The sequence below is a fragment of the Macaca thibetana genome, chromosome 2 (genome assembly GCF_024542745.1).
Source record: "Macaca thibetana thibetana isolate TM-01 chromosome 2, ASM2454274v1, whole genome shotgun sequence".
Taxonomy (NCBI): Eukaryota; Metazoa; Chordata; class Mammalia; order Primates; family Cercopithecidae; genus Macaca; species Macaca thibetana.
In genome coordinates this window covers 71,158,170-71,179,491 of record NC_065579.1, presented here as the reverse complement: position 1 = coordinate 71,179,491, position 21,322 = coordinate 71,158,170, and the positions used below count along the sequence as shown (strand labels likewise).

General features: G+C 35.9%; 2 protein-coding genes across 4 annotated transcripts in view; one reads left to right on the top strand and one right to left on the bottom strand.

Annotated features, from left to right (window-relative positions):
* SERPINI1 (serpin family I member 1) overlaps positions 1-21,322 on the bottom strand; it is a 480,054-nt gene that overhangs the window by 71,559 nt on the left and 387,173 nt on the right. The window contains exon 2 of one of the 2 annotated variants that reach the window (XM_050779977.1): positions 14,958-15,060. The gene's annotated coding sequence lies outside the window, so the exon portion shown is untranslated. Of the gene's footprint in view, positions 1-14,957; positions 15,678-21,322 lie in introns of those variants that run through there. The other variant, XM_050779976.1, reaches the window with a different exon arrangement.
* The window catches only part of PDCD10 (programmed cell death 10), a 51,575-nt gene continuing 46,139 nt past the window's right edge, over positions 15,887-21,322 (top strand). For both annotated transcript variants that reach the window (XM_050780039.1, XM_050780038.1), the window contains exon 1: positions 15,887-15,961. The gene's annotated coding sequence lies outside the window, so the exon portion shown is untranslated. The remainder of the gene's footprint in view (positions 15,962-21,322) is intronic.

The following is a 21,322-nucleotide window of genomic DNA, read 5'->3' as shown; positions in this document are numbered from 1 at the left end:
TCTTTTTCTTTACATTATAATGAAACATTCTCTAGTTTTTGTCTGAAATTAGTGTTTTTACATACTGACTTTATTATTTCTATAGGGTTTAGATATATAATTGCAACTGTCTAATTTTTTAAGAACACAAGAGAATTCATAGTTGCAGAATGCAAGGTACAGTATACAAATACTGTGAAGCAACTATGGACAATTCCATAGAAATATACAAAGTATTCTGGTTACTTCTGAGGTCATAATTATATTGCAGAACTATGTTTTGGCTGAAAACAAATGCAAACTAGCTACTGTGTGGTGATACCTGAAATAACCCATATAATTTTCTATGCCTCACTTTCCTCATCTATGAAATGAGAATTATGACAGTACTTGTCTCATAGGATTGTCATAAAAACTAAGGCTGATAATGTATGCATGTAAAGATATTAGTGCTTAGGTCAAAGTAAAAAGTTCAGTCTCAAAAACAGTGAAGTAGGTCTGCACTTCCTTCTAGACAACACCCACTGCCTCCCGTAAACCTTTCACTTTCTCTTCACATACTAATAATAGTCTTTACATGATACACAAATAAGTATCATGAACACATGATGGTAAACCCGTTGCTCCATGTTGCCTTTTCTATTTCATTAATTTCTGTGTGCAGTTATCTTGTTCTTACTTTCCCATGCTACACTGCATGGCTGAAAAATATTTCTCGCAGAGCTTGCTAAATTCAACCTGGAAAGAAGATATGTTACGTAATGTGTAATTAATCATTTCATATGGACATTTCTAAAACAGACATTTCAATGCTGTCATTTTAGATATTTGGGTAACATATACATGTAGTGACATCCAGAAGAAAAGCAAAGCTTTGGTTTAATTTCTCTGAAAATAAGTCATCCTGGCTGGGTGTCTTACCAATAGCTGTGAATTTACTTTTTAAGCACCAAAATTTATTTTTATTTTACCCATTTGCATGCAACTTTAAGAAAATGTATAATTCACTTAGCTTTTCCAGAAAAGTGGAAATGTAACAATTAATCCTCTTTCTTATGCCTTAAGATCATTTTTTAAAACTTACTGGCTCTGTCCTTCATTCACCCAGCCAGTATCTACTGAGCATCGCATACCGCCCCACAGCTTATGTCTCTGCACTTCTCTGAGGTCAAGACATGAACCCTTCAAGCGACTATGCTTTCTTAGTTTCTTAGCTTTTTTTCTCTCTCATCTTTTGTTTATACTGAGTCATTGTTAATTTGTCTAAACATATAAATAGCATTCAATAGTAAATTAAACAGTTTATTAACAGTAAACAGATTCTGCATAAAGGTTAATGAATGAGTAAGGTGAATTTCACAGCAAGGAATTTGGCTGGGTTTGTAAGCTTATTTCCTGCATTCTAAGGTGTGTTACAATGGAAATTCTGGATCCATTTGATAAATGAGATCTTCCTGTTAAAGTTTTTCATTTATAAGTCATTCTAAAAAGAAGAAAAGAAAACACTACTTAAAATATCAGTTGGTGCACTATTAAAGTGAGACTGGGTTTATGGCTTTAAGTCATCAGCCTTATAGTCACGATTGTCCTGTATAAAGATAGCAATTACTGTACTGTAGCTTGTCATGTATGGTTAATGGTCTTCAGTGATGTTTTATTCATGCCAGGGAGCTAGCTGAACATTATGTTTTTATGATGGTAAAAAGCATAGGTGCCTTAATATGTTTTGTGGATGTTGAGAAGGAGTCAAACCAAAAAATAAAATGTTCCCATTAGGCTAAGGTAAGGCATAAAAGGAACATTGTATGAGAGTAAATTAGAGCAACAAAAACAAACAGAAATTTAAGACACAGAAGAGACGAAATGACATTCAGTATTTTAATGAAAGTTGACTTCCTTAATCATAAAAGCAAGGGAATAATTTCAAAATAGTGATATATCAGTATCTCAGTGAGTCATTTTTAATAACATGAAGCAAACTGAATGTAGATAAATGCAATCCTTGTAAAGATTTAAATGCTTTATGTTTTCAGCTGATTTAAAATGGTTTCTTTTTGAATTACTACAATTATTCTTTCTTTTCTTGCTGCTCCACTCAAAACTTTTTTTTTTCTTTTTTTTTGAGACGGAGTCTCGCACCGTCGCCCAGGCAGTTGTGGGATCTTGGCTCACTGCAAGCTCCGCCTCCCGGGTTCACGCCATTCTTCTGCCTCAACCTCTCCAGCAGCTGGGACTACAGGCGTCCGCCACCATGCCTGGATACTTTTTATTTTTATTTTTAGTAGAGATGGGGTTTCACCATGTTAGCCAGGATGGTCTGGATCTCCCGACCTCGTGATCCACCCGCTTGGCCTCCCAAAGTGCGGGGTTTCCGGCGTGAGCCACCGCGCCCGGCCTGGACTCAAAACTTTCTTAGTCCTCTTTATGAGTTTCTCTGTTATCCCAAACTAGTAGTAACAAACCAAATGCCTAGAGACCAGTGAGGCTGGGAAAATGACCAAAAAGAGCTCACTGTAAGACAAGAGAGCATGGTAGTCATTGTAGAGAATGGGTATTTAGATACAGTAAACACACACAGACACACACACACGCTCTCTTACCTGTGAGCTGACTGCTGACCTATTTTGTAATCCCTGAGCTAATTCACGGACAAAACTAGTTGATCTTGTACTCAAATTCCCTCAAATCTCCATCATCAGTGCTACCACCTCTAAGACACTGTCATCTCCACTTCTTCCAAAGTCCATTTTTATCCCTTCATGATTCTTAATGTTGTATGACTACTTACTTTTTCCCTCTTGAATCAAGATCTGGCACCAAGGGCCATGTTTACAGTTCTTTTTCAGACTGGTTTATCTATGTTAGTTCTATGTGACCGACACAAACAGACTCATGGCTATTCAGTCTTCACTATGCATTACACCTTTATTTATAACATAAATAAAGGAGGTAACATAAATTACCTCCTTGACCTTAAAGGCTTTTGCCTCGGATTCTGTTTTGTCTTATACAAATACAGCTGGCTTACATTTTAAAACTTATTTTTGTCTATTATTGCTACGTTATCCTTTTACTTTAAACTAGTATTATTTTGCTTAACTTTGTCTCTTTTAAATATTAAATAGTTTGACTTTTTTTCTATCTAGTATGATGGATTTTGTGTTTCATTAATGAACTAAAGCTGTTGATAATTGTAATTTTTTTTTAGTATTTGTCATTCTAAAATTCTGGTTTTTCTTTTTGTTTTGATCACATTTTTTTGTTCCTACATTTTCTATGAACGAAAAATAAAATAAAAAGAAGTCTTACAATAAGCTGATATTTCCACCTCCTTTATTTCTATCTGCTTAAAGTTGCTTATGCTTTTTCTTTGCCTTTTGAAATTAAAAAAACAAAACAAAACAACAAAACACAAAAAAACTTTAACAAAGTGTGGCTAGGTCTTAGTTTCTCTTCGCTAATTTTTCATGGTGTTCTGAGGCCAAGTGACGTAAAATGAATTCTTGTTCTATATTACTTTTTATCTGCTAGTCTGGGCTCCTCATAATTCAATCTTCTGTAACTCTTCCCTATGTTTAAAAATTTTTTATATATTCACTTAAAAAACAGGTTTATTGAAATATAGTTCACATACCATAAAATTTACCCTTTTAAAGTGTATAATCTAGTGGTTTTTAATAGGTTCATCAAGCTGTACAGCCATCACATGATCTAATTTTAGACCATTTTGTCACCCCAGAAAGAAACCCCTCAACTATCTGCAGTCACTTCCTGTTCCCCTTTGTCCCTTACTAGTAATCTACTTTGTGTCTTCATGGATTTGCCTATTCTAGATTATCTTTCATATAAAATGTGGCCTCTGTGGTGTTTTTGCTTAGCATGATTTCAAGGGTCATTCATGTTGTATCAGTACCTCATTCCTTTTAATGGTCAAATACTATTCCACTGTATGCCTATACAACATTATGTTCATCCATTCATCAACTATGAACACTGGGTTGTTTCCACTTTTATGAATAATGCTGGTATAAACGCCTGTAGATGTTTTTGTGTAGATAAAATATTTTTTTAACTCTTTTCGGCATATACCTACAGTGGAATTGCTGGGTGATAGGCTAACCCTGTGGCTAATATTTTGAAGAATGGCCAAACTGTTTTCCAAAGTGGCAGCATCATTTTACAATCGCACCAAAACCTTATGAGGGTTCAAATATCCCCACGTCCTTACCACTACTTTGTATTGTTACAGGTGTCTGTCTCTTTGACTGTAGCCATCCTAGTTTGTGTGAAGTAGTATTTCACTGTGGTTCTGATTTGCATTTCCCTAGTATCTAATAATGCTTTGTATTTTTTTTTCATGTGCTTACTGGATTTTTATATCTTGTTTGGAGGAAGAAATGTTTACTCATATCCTTTGCCTACTTTTAATTGGGGTTGTCTTTTTATTGTTGAATTATAAGTTATTTATGAGCTTTGCATATAAGGTTCTTCTCAAATATCTAATTTGCAAATATTTTCTCCCATTATATGGCTTATGTTTTCAATTCTTGTGTCCTTTGAAACACAAAAGTTTTAAGTTTGAGGAAGTCCAATTTGTTTTTATTATGTCTCTTGTGCTTTTGGTGTCATATCTAAGAAACTACTGTGTCATTTATGGTAATAATTTACTCCTATGTTTTAAGAGTTTTATAGTTACAGCTCTTACATTTAGGCCTGTAATCCATTTTAAGTAACATTTCTGTCTATGGTTTGAGGTAGAGTCCAATTTTATTTTTTTCCATGTGGATATGCAGTTGTCTCGGTATCATGTGTTCAGGAATATCCTTCCCCATTAAATTGTCTCAGCACTCTGTTGAAAATCAATTGACTGAAAGTAAAGAATTATTTTTTGACTCTGAATTCTGTTCTACTGACACATATATGTCTGGGTTCCTTGCATTTCCATGTTGAGTCCTAAGATCAACTTGTCAATTGCTGCAAAAAAGGTGGCTGACATTTTAATTAAATCTGCATATTTGGAGAATACTGCCATCTCAATAATATTAAGTCTTTCAACTCATGAACATGAGATACTTTTCAATTTATTTCGGTCTTCTTTAATTTCTTTCAGTGATGTTTTGTACATCATTTAGTGTTTTTGTTGTAAAATTCTTGCACTTTTCTTAAACTTATTCCTTAGTATTTTATTTCTTTTTTATGCTGTTTTAAGTGAATCTTAAAATTTTGATTTTGGATGTTCGCAGTTAGTGTATAAAAATACAATTAATTTCTTTATATCAATCTTGTATCCTGCAACCTTGCTGAACTGTTTATTAGTTCTAATAGTTTTTCATGTGGATTTCGTAGGATTTTCTATATACAAGACTATTTCATATGTGAAAAGAAACTTATTTCTTCCTTTCCAATATGGGAGCTTTTTATTTCTTTTTCTTGCCTAATTGCCCTGGCTAGAACCTCCAGTACAGTGTTGAATAAGTGTGAGAGCTGACAATGTTGTTGAATAAGTACAACAACTTATTCCAGTACAGTGTTGAGTAAGTGTGAGAGCTGACATCCTTGACTTATTCCTGATCTTAAAGGAAAATATTCAGACTTTCACTATTAAATATGTTAGCTATGTTTTTCTTTTTTTAAAATTATGTTTTTTTGTAGACGTACTTACCCCATTGAAGAAATTCTTTTATTCTTAGTTTGTAAAATGTTTTTATCATGAAAGTGTGTTGTTTTTTGTCAAATATTTTTCTTCAGTTGAGATAATTACAAGTCTTTTATTTCATTAATATAGTGTATTACGCTAATTGATTTTCATGTTAAACCAACTTTATTCTTAGAATAAATCCTACTGGATCGTGGTATTTAATGCTTTTGTTGCCAGACTGGGTTGCTAGTATTTCGTTGAGCATTTTTGAGTCTATATTTGAATTTTCTATTTTTTAAGTTGGTCTTAGTAGTTCGTGTCTTTCTAGCAATTTGTTCATTTCATCTAGGTTATCTAATCTTTTGCCATATAATTGTTCATAGTGTTCCCCAATAATACTTTTATTTCTGTAAGATTGGTAGTGATGGCTCCTCTTTATTATATTCACCTTTAAATATTACTTTTGTCTAAATTCTGAGAAAGTATCTTAACTTATAAAAAACTGACTGGTTTGGCATCCTTCAATACTCAATAAGCTATTCAGTCTTAATTAACTATATTTTAAAGTATAGCATTACTTTTTCCATACACTTAGGTTGTTTGGCTCTTACATTAATCTTACCGTCCTAGTACAATATTCTGTGCAACTCTTCTAAATTTCTCACAATTAGACGATACCCTTCTTGGTGTCCTGAACATTATTTTAGGGGTTGAAGGGGAGTTAAAATGAGAGCTTCAAATCCTTATTTGAGTAAAAAAAGTTATAGTTAACTTACAACATAAATTATAATAAAATAAAACCTAACATTTGATAAAATAACATTTAATGAGCATTTCCTACATGCCAGGTACTGTGCGATGCACTCTATGTAAAATCTCATTATATCAACATAAACAACCTTTGAGTAAAGTTACATATCACAAAACTAAGGTTTAGAGAGATTAAGTAACATACTGAATATCATATAGCTAATGACTATGGAACAAAAATTTGAACCCAGTTTTTTCTGACTGTAGAGCTGACATTCTTAACCAGTGGTTGACAAACTTTTTTAAAAGGGCCAGATAGGAAATATTTTAGTCTTGTGGGTCACGTCTTCATTGCAATGAGTCAACTCTGCTGTTGTACCAAGAAAGTAGCCTTAACAAGATGTAAATGAATGGGCATGGCTGTGTTCCAATAAAACTTTATTTATAAAACAAGGTACTGTGATTACAGGCCCTAGCTTGCCATCCCCTGCAATTAAGCAACATACCAACTGCCCTAATTCTTCCTCAAAGCCTTTCCTGATTACTACATAGATCAATTTCTTCTCCTTCTGGCTTTCTACCATAGTAACTGTTGTAATATCATATCCTTAAGTCATATATCCTTGTTGTAATGTAAATGTGTCTTCCAATGCCTTCTTTTAGTAACTATATTGACAAAAGATTATGCCAAACAGTAATTTGTTTTATCCCCCTACAGCATCCAAACTAACACTAGAGATTGTCTGTAGAAAAGTTTAGAAATTTACACGTGACTGTAATCTGGAAAGCTTTATCCCAATAAAGCCATTCACCTAGGGTAACATGATAGAAATGTAAAAATCAGGCAGTAAAAATGTTGATACAGAAATGTAAAGACAACTACAATTTTGCCAAGGTTCTACAGTCAATATGAGAGTAGATTATGAGAGTTTTATAGGCAGAGAAAAAAATTAATGTACTTATTTACATTTTCTCTATTTCAATTTTCTTCTTACACTTTCCTACCTCAAGGAATCATAATTCACCAAAACCGTATCAAAGTGTCACTGTATGAAAGAGACATAATTTAGGTAATAATCACTCTATAGATGTTCATATTTTTCACATTTTTGAAATGGATAATAATATCATTTTCTAGGGTAACAAATTTTTAGAGTAGGCTCTCCTCTAGGGAATAACGACTTATTTTGCTTTTTCAGGCAGCTAAGAAAATCTTCATAAAAGAAATCCTAATACTCAATTTTTCTTTTATTTGCATTATACCCATATCTTTTAATGCGGTCTATATGAAGAGATTACTGAATACTTTTAGATTTAAAGCAGATTATAGAACTATCAAGTTTTAAAAGTGTTTGTAATGCAAAGTACAGGAAAAATATTAGATGCAATAGTAGCTAGATGTCCTTTTAACTGGAGAGACATCAGTTTCTGAGGAATGCCTTTGCTCAGGGACTTAAAATTTAGAAATCACTGAAGTGAACACTTGGTGTGGGAAGGTGAGAGTTGCTAAACTACTACACACACACACGCACATACACACACACAAAATTGATAAGAATGAGAAGAAATAAAATTTAAAATAAACATGGTTTTAGTCATCAGACTATGGCTGAAACTACTGACAGTTACCCAAAAGTCATTCTCAAACCTTTGTTCCCCTGCTCCATCTACCACAGAAGCCAAAAGTCTTTGATATCTCAACTTCCATTAAAGCTAGGACAGCCATATGACATGAGACAGTTAGTGCACAGTGGACATTTGCTGGGGATCTTTGGGAAAGCTTTTATTTCCTGATTAAAAGAGAAAGACTCAACAGGAACAACTGTTCCTCATTCTTCCTTCTTTGAAAGAGAGTGTGATATCTGGATCAACAGAGGCATCTGTCTTACAGCAAGCACAACAGAAATCACAAAGACAAAACCCTGACAACATCGAGCCTGTAAACAAAAAGCAAACGACGACTCTCCTCAGACTTCTTGTTCTGGAAAAATAAATCCCTATTGTTTTATCTCATTGCGCATAAAACTTGCAGCTGAACGCGTTTCTAGTTGATACGTACTTTACAATTATTTTTTAAATTGTTAATCACTTTTGGGGCACGCAATGTGAGGAAAAATTTGCTTTTAAGATAATCCTGGATAAGATTTCTTTCTCTCCCTTTCAAAATGTTCAATTTTATATTACTAATTATTAATTAAATCTGCTATTATATTAACAAATAGCTATTATTTACACCTTTAAAGTTATTAGCATTTTTCATTTTTATTCCTTATTTATTTTTTAAATTTTAAGACTTTTTCTTCTTATCTAGATAACTAGTTATTTGCATTTTTAAAAGAATATTTCAGAAACTTTGAAATACAAAAACTTTGTTGCCTTAGATTTAGTTGATATACCTTGCACTCAAAATCTCATAATTTTTAAAAAAAGTTTCCTAATTTACCAAAGCCAAAAATTATTCTATTTTTATATAGCTATGACATTATTGGTATTATATAATTTCATCTGGTATTGTATGTCAAAGGACATAAGATGTAAGATACTATTTAACCTGCCACAGACATCGAATAAGGGATTTAACATCTGTAAGCAATTTAGGAGACTAGGTACAGGTTTCTTAACTGGAAGGATGAATATATCTCAAAAACACTAATTGCTTCAATGATTCTAAATTGCTTCGTGAAGTACACAACAATTAAATGCTCCAATAACTGATTTAATTCAAGTAAAGGCAAAAATTATACATCACAATGTGGTATCTCTAGCATACTACTAACAGGTATAAAAACAATAAAATCAGCTCTTCAAGTTAGATCTGGTTAAATGACCTCAAAGCAACAAAATTTAGTTTATCAAGAAAATGACAGAAGCAATCCAATGTGGGTAAAATATCAGAAATGTTTCGGTGGCCTCTTTGGGGTCTGTTCAAGAAAAGCAAAGATGCTAGGAGTGGACTACAAGTTGATAGGTACTCACTGAATTGCCTGGCTGTGCTATAGAAAGCACTGTGACATTTGAGCTACTCTTACTGGGAACGCTGGTGTGAGATACACCTGGGAAAAACAATATAGTTTGACAAAATAAGGTTATTAAATGAAAAACATTTCATCTGTTTTCCTTCCCACATTAAGTAAGAGCTGTGAGGAGCTCCGAAGTCTCCCTTCCTAGGCAGAATCAGAAGGGGGCCTCCAAGCAGTGGCTGAAACTGAAGGCACCCTGTAAGTTTTCGCCACCAAGCTATATACAGAAGGCCGACACTGAGCACTGACAATGCCACGTCTCAAAACTCATTCGTTTCCAATGATGGCTCAGATATGACAAATACCTATATAATTCAGGTACAATATAAGCTTTACTAAGGCCTCCCAATGCAACCTTTTCACTGAAAATAGAACATTTATGACCAGTTAAACTTTAGTTAAGATGAGGCCTCATACTACATTCATCTATTTATTTTTCTCTATTTGTTAAGAAAAAAAGTAATGGAAATGATGTGTAGTGGAGAGGAGGTATTACATAAAATACCTTTATTTAAGGAAAAGCACATCTTTAAATCAGCAGAGTTCTAGAGGCAAGGAGAGAAAAGGACCACACAAACCCTAAACAGCATCTAATGAATAAATTGATGTCTGAAGCATGCGCCCATGCGTGCAAACACACACACACACACACACACACACACACACACACGGTTGCAGTTAATAACAAAATTTGTTCTACTCATTTAGAAATCCAACAAAAGACAGCAATATTTATATTTAGCCGTAATATAAGCAACCATTGTTGGCAGAGGGCTGAATTTAGGACTAACACAGATATCTAAGAAAAATTTATTTTACTAGTTGTATTTGTTTGCAAAATGATGTTTCATTATAGATTGCCAAATAGTTATCCAAATTGTTACTACTTACCAAGTATGAACTATGTAAAAGAATTCTCAAAATGAATACAAAGGTCAATGAAACTCGGTGTTAGCTCTAAAGATACTAAGTATCTGGTGAGAAAGATGGTATGAACTAAGTTTACCCTACACAAGGCACAGTGCTAATCATTAAGAATAATATCAGCAGGGCATGGTGGTTCACACCTGTAATCCCAATTCTTTGGGAGACCAAGGTAAGAGAATTGTTTGAAGTCAGGAGTTTGAGACCAACCTGGGCAACACAGTGAGACCCTCATCTCTATAAAAAGTTAAAATTAGCTAAGCATGGTAGTTCTTGCCTATAGTTCTAGCTACTGGAGAGTCTGAGGTGTGAGGAGAGCTTGAGCCCAGGAGTTCAAGGTTACAGTGAACTAAGACCAGGACACTGCATTCCAGCCTGGGCGACAGAGTCAGACTGTGTCTCAAAAAAAAAAAAAAAAAAAAAAAAAAAGAAGAAGGCAAAAAAAAAAAAAGAAAAAGGCAGGTTAATTATCAGTTCTAAGCAAGCCAATTTATATCCATCAACATGAAGGTAAAAGTAAACAGAAGGTAGTTAAATATTTGCTATAATTAATTTTACTACTAAAAAACTATATACAATTAACGAGAATTGTATAGGTCTTAAAATTTAGGAAAAATTACGTTAGATTCTTAATTCTAACACCAATCAGATTAATTTGTTTCGAGAAGGTCAAATGCAAAAAACAATTAATGACCAACTCTACATATGCTTAAACAAAATCAGTCTACTTCTTTCTTTTTTTGGAAGAAATAATTAGAAAAACAGAAGAGCAAATTAAGTTTTTATAGAATGAAATATGGTTTCTACAGATAAGCTTCAACAAAGGTATAACTCCAGGGCCTTGAGGTTAAATGGTGGTGTGCCCTGGATTTTCCTGTCTGTGAAATTCAGACCTTAAGTGCCACCATTTGGAGATTCCTTTACCCTTGCCTATATATCCTATTTCTGAGATGAATTTAGAAACGCTGGCGCCTAAATTTGTAACGTATTTGCAGCCCACACAGTGTGAATCCAATTGTCCTCAATCAACACTTTCGCAAAGGCAAACGAGCATAAAGACATTCTCAGAAGGACTAATGTATAAGCAATCATTCTGTGAGGTCAGCTGACTCTATCTATCAAAGGGCAAATTGTCTTAATGTGAGCATTATAGAAGTATTGTCCAATGTCCAATGATTCTAATTCAGTAATTGGTTACTCAGTTTCTTTACGCTGAATATGACATAAGGTGCTCAGGACTAAAAGGAGATAGAAAAGAAGTACATGGTATCTAAGAGTTAATAATGTAGTTACTTAAAACACAGTTTCCAAATTTTAAAGACTAAATTCTTAGAAGATTTAAAAAAAAAAAGAAACAACAAAAAAACTCTCCCTTATTTGTGTATGTTAATTCTGATCCCAAAAGCAGTGTTTAACCTTTGGAATTTGCTTAATTAAATAAATGGTATCTTGCTCATCTTAGTGTCTGGTTCAAGTACCTTTATTATTTTAAAGGGGCAAAACATCATTTTAGGTATTTACTTCTTGATATTTTGTCCAAATAATGTTTCACTTAGAAGTGAGTGTACACGGAGGATTTTTATGCTTTAATAACCCATGAATATTCAAAATCTAATGAATACCAGTTTGATTCCAGTTAAAATGGCCATTGACTGGAATCAGACTGGTATTCATTAGATTTTGAATATTCATGGGTTATAAAAGCATAAAAAAGGAAGGTTAATCATCCAAAATGTATTCCAGTAAAAACTGCCATTTTAACTGGAATCAGACTGGTATTCATTAGATTTTGAATATTCAATTTTACTTAGAAAAGTAATGTATTCCAGTATGAATACAGGCCTGTACAAATTAATGAATGACTGGGGGAGAAAAGGCCATGGAATCATGGATTATGGGAACTTAACAAAAAATAGAAATTTTTTTTCTCTTTTGCTAAAGGTGTGTTTCTCAAGTGTTTTCTTTATATCTATTCCCCTGTCTCCTTCTTTACCAAAACCATTTGATCTTGGACCTTTAAGTCTTGCTCTTTTGTGCTGCATGCATCAGTGAATCCTCCTGTTGAAGAGAAATCCATACTAACTTATTTTTACTCAAAAGGCTTAGAATCAGAATTCTAAAGAAAGGACCAAAGGATATGGTAATTGGAAATTAACCAAGGTTTTTGGCTAAAGAACAATCATCCCCTGAGCAATTTCCATTCAAGAGAGACATTCTGCACTCTGTTGCTTTTCCTTTCTCATCATATATATTCACTGATAGCCATATACCAATAGTAAAATTAGAGAGCAGAATAAGTAATATGCTTATAACATAGGTAGCATTTTACACAGAATTATAAACTGCCATAAAACGAACGTTTTCAACACCAATCAAGAAAAATCTTCAGATTACCTGAGATTGAATGTGAATATTAACTAACATGAATCAAGAGTTCAAAGTAAAAAATAAATGCCATATACCGCCAATGATATTCTCTCATGTAAAAATATGGTCTTTTTTCAAATGATATTGAAACCCAATCTCTTTTACTGACACAGTAAAAAGGATCCAAATCTTGGAAATAGGTGAAAAAAATCAGTACTTTAATACCACAAACTCATTCATTCCTAATGAGATTCTAGCCTTTACCATGCCTCAGAGCAGAAGACCTATCAAAAGCTGAGATTCAAAGTACATCTTAATTTCAACTGTTTAGATATTTATCTTCTATCCATTTGCTTGCTTATTAACTGTTTCCCAATAAAACTCTTTCAAACAGATATTTTAATAAAGGCTCGGAAAGAATTTCATTGCTAGTATTATAATTATTACATGGGGGAAATAACCCAGAGACAGCAATTATTCAGTTTCACAAAACGAATTAGTAGTAGAGTCTGAGAAAGGATCTAAGACTGATTCAAGACAATTCACTTAATCACAAATAACAAGGGCAAACAATCTTTTCCAAGTGTCACCCTAATACCCACTTTTTTTTTTTTTAACCCCAACATCATTTTCACAGGGCCATATCAGCTATGTGAATTAATAGATTCTCCAGTGCTGTAGCAAAGATAAAATCTGATCCTTACAGTGCTTAAGTTTAGCAGCTACTGTTGCTTTTTCTTTCTTCTAAGCTCTTTGCTGTTTTTGATACTTAGCTGATCTGCTTAGGGATAATCAAAAAGCAGCTGTTTTTCTAAGAGCTATCTGTCTATATATTTCTATGGTATGTGAGAGTGTGGGAGGGAAGAGTATATACACTGATAAGTCACTTAGGCTTACCGGTAGTAGCACGCAGTAGGACTGAACTTTAAGCTGGGAAGAGAATTCATTTGAGCCATTTCTTTTCAAAGAGAAATCTGGCATGCATTACAAAAATAAAATGTAAAATCCCGAGAACTCAGGAGAGCACAGAAATAGGAGAAAACAAGGCAATTACTCCATTTTATTGACCCTGGTTATTAAAAAAACATAGATTAAAGTATTGAGACAGACTCTGAAATATACAACTGTCACAATGAAAGCATTTCAGAGCAAAATTTGCTGCAATATGCTACTATGATTAAAAGCCATGTAATCTGGGAACCTCTGTAACAAAATGAAAATGAACTAGGAAAATAGCTTCTTACTACTTCTCTAAAAATAAAAGGCTGTAATTTTGTCATAATTACACAAAGGTAGGTGAGACTTTCATCTTTACCCAGCATTACAACATATTTCCATCCATACGTATTACAATTAACGTTGCTTTGAATACACATATGGTTTAATACCGAGAATAAACTATTATTTTGTGACACTACATGTGTTTTAAATCTGAACCCACCATCATAACACATATTAAGGATAGTCCTTCAGCACATACTTTCTACCCAGAGAAAAGATTCCCACACAGCTTTCCATGTACTCTTGATTTTAAAATGTACACATATTATCGGACACAAATGAGAGAATAAGGAGCAGCAGTGAGGTACACCATATGTTCCCACTGTAGGCTGAATCCAGGTCTTTGTTCCAATATTCCAGAGCCACTGGAAAGAAAGCTAACTATCCATTCATTAAAATTCATTTTTACATTATTGCTGGCAAAAGTTATACTTTTGATAGATTAAGTCAGAGCCCATCCTATCCTGACTATTCCTGCCTGCATTTGCTTCTTTAATACGGATTTCTTGCAATTCTATGAAACTGCAGAATAACCACCCTGGATAACAGGTCGGTAGCAGAACAATCTGATAAACCAACATAAAGGTAGACACTGAAGAAGAACGCAAAGTTATCTTCCTAGTGAAATAGTTCAGAAGTCATTCTTTATCAATAGCAAAATTTTTGCATTTTATACGCTACGCACCTATAACATCCACCAGATAACATCCACCTCGTCCTCAATTAGCAGGGTTTTTCTCAATCTTGAGATCCCCCCAGAACAGTTTTACTGGTGTAACTCAAACCAAAAACACTAACCACGCCCTTTATACCCAGAGTCAAGCTTCTTTTTGCTTTTTTGCCCTTACAGTCCAAAAATGTAAATCTTTCACCCGAGAGGGTTTACACCGGTTTCCTAACCCAAGGCGGACTCTTTTAGCTGTATCTTGATGTAATTCCTATTGGAACACGTTTTCTCCAGGGCAGTGCAGACGCCCCGAAGAAGGACCCACGCTTACCTCCCACACACCTGCAACCCCTGACGGGATGCTGGAGCTGGTGCTCGGAGGACTGTGCTCCGCTCCGCTCTCGTTCCTGCTTTCGTCTCTCCCGGGAAACTACAGTCCAGACTGCGCCTCTGGCTTCTACAGGGACCCAAGCTCCGCCTCTCCCTCCTCTAGTTGGCGAATTTGGCAGCTGTTGCTCCTCCCCCTGCTGTTTTTGCAGCTGCCCGGGCCGGAGGCAGCGGAAAGCAGCTGCCCGTGTACCTTCCCGCTCCCCGCACTTCTGCAGCTGCTCTGCCACTTCCCCTCCCCTGGGGGTCCCTCTCCCCTCCTCTGTGGCTCACACCTGGAGCGGTCTCCTGCCCCACCCAGGCGTCTCTGCTGGGAGCCCCGGCTCAGCCTATCTCTCCCCGACGCGTGGGTCTGGTTGCCCGATGTGCCCGGGGCTTAGCTGCTCCTCCGCCCTGTGCAAGTCCCCACACCAAGCCCTCCCTTCACCCGGGTGATTTCCCCGAGGCTTCCTCTCCACCCGTACGGCATACTCAGCCCGACAACCCCACGATCCCCACCACGGGCCCCTCACCCCCTTCCTTCCTCTGCTCTGTCAGCCCGCCCCCTCAATGGGTGAGGCGCCTGCGGGGCCTACCCGGCACCCTGATTGGCGCAGGTGAGGGCTTGCCCCGCCCTTCCTCTCCCTTCCGTGCACCATCTCTCTTCATCTCACCTCCTCCCGCAAAGGCAGGGAACTCTCCTAGTATTGGCTAGAAGTGTCCCCACCCATCGCCTCAGGATCTCCCGCACGGCCTGCCGGGAAGTGTAGTCTTCCGAGTGCAGGAATTCCGGACAACGTTGGCGAGCGGGACTACGAGTCCCCATAGGCCTCTGCGCGACTCCGGCTGGGCAGGATTCCGGACAACGCCTGGTTCCTCTCGGGTCCTTCCGGCGTCGCCGGAGTGAATTGATCCGGGAGTTGAAGAGGGCTGCAAAGGTGGGAAGTGAAGTCAGTGCCTCAGTTGCTGGTAAGGTGTAGCTGTTCTGTCCCAGTCCCCATAGCTTTGCACCGAGCAGAAGAGGTCTAGGGTCACGCAGGGGCCATGGCTGAGGCACTCGGGCTTGATTCTGGCAGGCGGAGCGGACGGGGCTGAGAGCGGGGCCCTACGGGCGTAAGCGAGGTTACCCTACGCGAGTGGCGTAAAGCGGGTTTGTAAATGCCGCCTGCCGGCTTGGGCCCGAACGCCTCCAGGAAGTCTCCTCTAGGTGGGGGCGGGAGGGGAAGGGCGAGGTTGGCCCCTGGTGCCCCGGGAGAGGGGAGAGGGCGGATGTGCCTGGGGTGGGGTCCTTTGAAGGTGTGGCTTCGCACGGAGAGGTGAGGCAGCTCTTTTCCCCCTGCTTTGTAAATAAGAGAAAGGGAGGAGGAAGGAAAGGGTGCTGGGCAGTCTGCTGTCGGGGGTGACTCGGGTTATGCCCTTTGAGGGAAGGGGAGCACTGGAAGAAGGAAGAGACAAATGTTGAGGTCTACGGATTCAGTTCCAGTTTAATGATGTGGCCCTCTAAGGAGGTAATTTTGCCTTAAACAGAAAGGCTTGACCCTCGTAGGTGTCATACCCAAGTATGTTTTTACTCCTTTACTGCTTTCAGAGCGCTTTCATTTTGGGATGCTGATGAGGAAACCGAGGGATTATATGACGTGCCCAAGGTCACACACGTAGGGACAGACTTTCTGAAGCTAGTCCTGTTCGAGTTCAGCTTCTGGAGTAGGGACGTTGGTTGTGCTTTTTGAAAAGAGTGGAGGAAGTTGCAAAGTAAATGTATTTTATGTAGTACATCTAAGAAGCCATTGTGAGATGAAAAGTTGTTTCTTGAACTGGAGTGAAATTCCTCAATAAAGGAAAGAACCTTTTGGGAAAAAAAGGGTCAGTGTTAACTTTTACAGATTTCCCCCTCTTTTTTAGGGATGTATTAAATGATAGACTCTACTCTCACAGTTCATTTTTAAGGGTAGGTAATAGGATGGGAGAACAACAGTTAATATCCATCCTTAGAAGAACATTCTTTTCTTTTTCTACTTTAGGACTGTTTTTACTCTCATTTTGTAAAACTGATACTAGTTGGATTGGAATTCTTTCACAAAACTTTAAACTTTTTTCAAATAATGTTAGGAGAGTTTAGTGTGCCCGTTACTAGAAAAGAAAGTACTTTGCATTTCTTGGAGGTAACATCGTCTTTTTTGTTTGAGATTTTACTTCTCCCCCATTTTCTTGACTTTAGGCTGTATTTGTGTGTGTGTCTGCAAATAATAGAATTAGGCTGTTACATATTTTTATTTTTCTTAGAATCATCTGTGACTTTCAATTCATTCTTACTTTACATTAAAGAATGAAAAAACAGTACACTTACATTTTATCTCTTGCAGAAAATAGTGCCCTTATGCAAATTTTATCCTCTATTGTGACCAGTTATAGCTCATGACTATTATTATTGGATAGGGTTTTAATAGAATTGTAAGAGTATGTTCATTGATGCCAGAATTTCTTTGTGATAACTTTATATCCATAAAGGTTAGCATGTAATAAATCATGGCTTACTCTTAACATGTAATAAATCATAGCTTACTGTATTATGTATAAGTTGATCATCAGACTATGCTGAATTTTGAATGTACTCTGCAGTTACTATATTTTCAACAATATAGTAACTTTTTAATGCAAAAATATTTTTTTGGAGTAGAGGTATTCTCTTACCTGATGGTTGAAATTAAGATGGTCTGGAAATTAATACGATTTTTAAAATAGAAAAAGTATGCTACTATAGAATGAAGTAAAATCAGGAATAATGTACCATGAGTAATGTAGTACACAGACAAGGAAGACCCAGTTAAACAAATGGAAAATTATGTGAGGATAACTGACTTTGTGCTGGATTAAGAAGGGTGCGGTGGTGTAAATAGACCATAAACTGAACATGAGTCAGTGATGGTAAAGGAAGAATATTAATGTATTTTCTAGATGACAATGTAAGTATTTGCCTTTTGTTGAAGGAGGTATGAAATACTAACCTTTGGCACATAATTCTGTCATTATGGAAAGAGGTTTTGAACTATGAGGAAATTTTGGAAATAATATAATGCATTTGTTCAGTGTATTTTAGATTTTGTTCTTGGTTCATTTCTGCCAGTACTCTATGTCTGAGGCCAATTATAGTTTTGATATTTCTTCTGTTGGGATGGTGGATTAATGTTTGTATTGTTTTTAATCATCTTTCAATCACATGCTGCAGTATTGTTGTCACTTTAGATCTCTGCACGTTGGATAGTTAAGAGTTCACGGAGTTATGTGTATACATGTAGTTTGCAGCTCACCAGTGTCTTCATTTATTCTCATGCTGGGCTTTGCAGGAGCCTTATATCAGCTTTTGGATGTAATTTCTTATAGGACTTGGGATGTCTTCCATATATTATACATCTGTCTCTTTCTCTTAAGGATGTAAGGTCTGTAAGAATAGGGACTGTTTATTATTGTAGTCTCAGTAGGTAAGGTAATATTTACGAAGAGAATGAAGAAGCTCAGGTTGGTTAAGTGACTTGTAACTGGTGGGAGTAAGATAAAAATCGAGATCTTCTGACTACAGATCTTTAATATTGTGGAGTAAAGACTTAGTTCCCTTAGATTTACATGAGAAAAAGACAATGTGACTTAAATATTCAAATACTATTACTTTCTTACTCTGTTTAACACTAAAAATTTATCTCTTCTCCTATCCAACTCTCCGTCCTTATCCCCAGCCTTTCTCATTTACCATGCCTTTTGGTTACTACATACATAAGCTCCTTCCTGACTTGGTGGCCATTGCATATTCCATCTCACTCCTTGGCCTACCTAAATGTGGCTACCTGATAGTCAGTTTTCATATCTCAATTTAAATATTCTTTCTCGGGGGAGCCTTGCCCTCCTTCCCAAAACCAGAATAGGTTCCCGCCATGTATTCACCATACTCTGTACTCCTTTGTGGCATTATGATAATAGAAACTTAATTATTTCTGTATTTATTTGACAAATATTGTCTCCTCACTGGACTATGAGCTTCCTGAGCAGGGCCCTCTCATTTGTCATGTGTTACCCTACCCCACTACTTACCTAGTACCTGGCACAATATAAGGGTTCAGTAAATATTTGCTGAATGAATGAAGGAGTGTATTCATGCACAATGCTTCCGGCACTTCTCTGGGGACAGAAATAGAGAAATGAATAAAGCAGATATGCTTTCTGGATTGAAGTATATAAGAACTTTCAAATGAGCCATAATGCTTAGGCAATTTAGGTTATATGCAAAGGAGTCATTGACAGAATTTTAATATAAATTGTAGAAAAATGTTTGTTCTTTTTGGAGGTCTCTGAAATCAGGTTTAATTTTCTAGATGGAAATGACAAAGGAATCACTTTCATTTACAGCAAAATTGCTGTATAACGCAGCATTTTAGAGATCACTGTCCTGCTTTTTGCAAGCGATGTTCATTATGACAAAATACAGACATGGAAGAAACTTCTAATGGACTCTTCTTCCCTAATGTTACCTCATTTTGCCTTAAAAACCTTTATTTCCTCTAGGTAGTATTATTAACGCTGTTTTATAGCTGAAGACATCAAGAAAATAAGTAAATTTACTTATTAAACTAAAAAAAGTTTAAATTGCTAGAGTTTCCAAAATGTAGGTACTGGAACCATGGTTAGAATCCAGATCTGTCTCCATATTCTGAAATCCATAATTCTTCCTTTTTCTTTGCTTTTTTGTTTTTTTCTTGCTTTTTAACTTTGCTATCTTCCTATGAATTATACCTTTAATATCACTTAATTTAGACAAGGTGGCTTTGTAAAATTGAGTAGTTTTTGTTTCAAAGGAACTTATATTTTGGGATTCCTAAAAATTTTTCTAATACTTAAGTGAATCTTATTTGCTTTAAACCTGGAGACTTAAGCATAAAAAGATCATTTTTTAAAACATGCAAACTGAATTTTAGTGATAAATCGTGTTAGGTTTTGGTCTTGAAAACAAATTCCGCAGTCATTTGTTGTACCATAGTATGGCATAGAGTAAGGTCAATAGTCCTGAGTTATTGTAGCCTTATATGCCTTCATGGATTTACCAGTTTACTTTTCCACAAGATATTGTCAAAAAGAGATTGCTGATATTTGGCTTTAAAATTTAGTAATACTATCCATTTTATTATTAAAAACAAGTCTTTGCTAAATCCGAAACTTTTTAGAAAGTCAGTGTTGATGTTACTTGAATCTTGGATGAAATATTCATATTTACCTAGCATAACCAGTATGTGGAGGATGAAGCTGAAGTACTGCTTTTTATATGTTGTTGGACAATTAAGGTATTATCGTAGGGGTTACTAAGAATTTTAAGCCACTTGCACGATAAATAATTTTTTTCCATAATATAAACTATAAAAGTGGTTTAGAAGTTAAATGTCATTGTTATTTATGTTATTGCATTTGAAATATTTTAGTAAGCTGCGGTGTTAGAGGGTTATGCTTTAGGGACACACACACACAAACACAATGCAAAAATTAAAGCACATTTATTATAGCAAGTAGAAATAATTTGTGTGCTGAAAGATAAACATTGTGGTTTGGTGGTTCATTTTTGTCTGTATGAAGATGGAAATTTCAATTTTGTCATTTAAGCTACAAAATTTAAATGTGTCTTAAATGTATTATATGACACTTATTTTTCAAGCTCACCCTTACGTTTTTGGCTATGTATAACCATTTTTAAAATCACCCAGAGGTGATTTTACACTATTCAGTTTCATTCTTATACAGTTGACAGAATCAAGGTTGCCTATAGGGTTAAAAGAAAAAGAAAAGAATTTTATTAACAAGCTTATGAACTGTTGGGTAACAGCAGTGGAACATGTTAAGTGGTAGTCACTAACATAGTCAGGCCAGTCCCTTGGGAATAAGTTTAGCAGAGGTTAGTCTAAATAATGACTTTTTGATTCATTTACTTATTGAATGCATATTACCTGTAAAATTGCCTTAAACCTTGTTTGGAATGAGCTGGAACCTAGTATAATAGCTAGCTTTTATTGAGTAGTAAGTAACTGTCAGGTCTCATGCTAAGCATTTTGCAGGATCTCTTATAATCCTTACAACAACCCTTGGAGGTAGAGGCACTATTACCTCCAATTTTTAAATGAGGAAGTTAAAGTACAGAGAGGTTAAGGAACTTGCCTAAGGTTGCAGGAAAAATTGCTTGGAATTCGGATTTGAATCCAGGCTGGCTGACTCAAGAGACCATGTTTTTCATCATTAAAGTAAAAATGATGTTAGTGATTGAACTGCGTTGGAGAGAAATTAGCATTAAGAGTTGTA